The sequence below is a fragment of the Arachis ipaensis genome, chromosome B10, assembly GCF_059453495.1.
Source record: "Arachis ipaensis isolate K30076 ecotype BB chromosome B10, ASM5945349v1, whole genome shotgun sequence".
NCBI lineage: Eukaryota > Viridiplantae > Streptophyta > Magnoliopsida > Fabales > Fabaceae > Arachis > Arachis ipaensis.
Window position 1 is genome coordinate 54,178,106 of NC_142435.1, and position 1,539 is coordinate 54,179,644.

Consider the following 1,539-nt stretch of genomic DNA (forward strand, 5'->3'; position numbering starts at 1 on the left):
TAGATTAAGGAGGGAAGCAATAAGAGAAAGAGTAGTTGGTGCTGAGGAAGAGGAGGAATACTTTTAACCAAACATGGAAGAAAACATGGAAAACCATCATGAAGAAGAGGCTCACAACCATAGGGAGGATAGAAGAGTTTTAGGCTCTTACATCAATCCAAACCCAGGAAACTGTGGAAGTAGCATTCAAAAGCCAACCATCCATGCCAACAATTTTGAACTAAAACCACAGCTCATCGCCCTTGTTCAGAACAACTGTTCATTTGGAGGAGGCGTCCAAGAAGACCCCAATCAACATCTAACCACCTTCCTGAGGATATGTGACACAATGAAGTCTAATGGTGTTCATCCTGACGCCTATAGACTGCTCTTATTTCCATTCTCACTCAAGGATAAGGCAGCCAAGTGGCTGGAGTCCTTTCCGAAGGAGAGTTTGACAACTTGGGAAGATGTAGTGAACAAATTTTTAGCCAGATTCTATCCTCCCCAAAGAATCAACAGGCTGAGAGCTGAGGTCCAAACTTTCAGGCAACAAGATGGTGAGACCCTATATGAAGCATTGGAGAGGTTTAAGGACCTGACAAGGAGGTGTCCACCAGATATGTTCAATGAATGGGTGCAGCTACACATTTTCTATGAAGGCCTTTCTTATGAATCAAAGAAAGCAGTAGACCACTCATCCGGGGGATCTCTGAACAAGAAGAAAACCATCGAGGAGGCCATAGATGTCATTGAAACTGTAGCAGAAAATGAATATTTCTATGCTTCTGAAAGAGGGAACACTAGAGGAGTGATGGAGCTAAACAATGTAGATGCTCTGCTGGCCCAAAATAAGCTCATTACCAAGCAGCTGACTGACCTCACCAAGAAGATGGAGAGGAACCAAGTAGCAGCAATCACCACTTCATCAGCAACCCAAGAAGGATTGAATGAAGAAGCAGAGGGTAGTCAGGAGCAAGCCAGCTACATTGGGAATTCATCTAGGCAAAACCATGATCCATACTCCAAGACCTACAACCCTGGATGGAGGAATCACCCAAATTTTGGGTGGGGGAATCAACAAGATCAAGGCCAAGATCAGAGACATCACAACCCCAACAACAATCCAGCTCACCAACAATTCACACAGAGAACATATCAACACCACCATAACAACACCTCTCCACATCCATATCAAAACCAAAATAACACCCCTCATCCTTCCACCTCTAATCCTAATCCACCATCATTTGATGACAGATTCTCAAGGACTGAGAATCTACTTGAAGGCATATGCAAAGAGATTCATGACAATAAAGCGTTCCGAGAAGAAGTGATGTCCAATATGCAGAATCAGGATGCTGCCATCAAGAAACTTGAGACACATATTGGCTACTTATTCATGCAAATTCCCAGCCACAACTTTTGCAGCAATACTAACTCAACCCAAAGGGAGGAGTGTCAGGCTATCACCCTTCGGTGTAGGAAGGAACTGAAGGAAACCCCCCAGAAACCACAAGAAAAGGTCAATTAAAGAGGAAGACGAGCAGGATGGAGCTT

At 43.9% G+C, this 1,539-nt stretch overlaps 1 non-coding gene across 1 annotated transcript; it reads right to left on the reverse strand.

Annotated features, from left to right (window-relative positions):
* Nucleotides 1-499: 499 nt before the first annotated feature.
* Nucleotides 500-606, reverse strand: LOC148580081 (small nucleolar RNA R71). The gene has a single exon (XR_015896700.1). It is a non-coding gene; the product is annotated as a small nucleolar RNA R71 (small nucleolar RNA).
* Between the last annotated feature and the right edge of the window lie 933 nt (nt 607-1,539).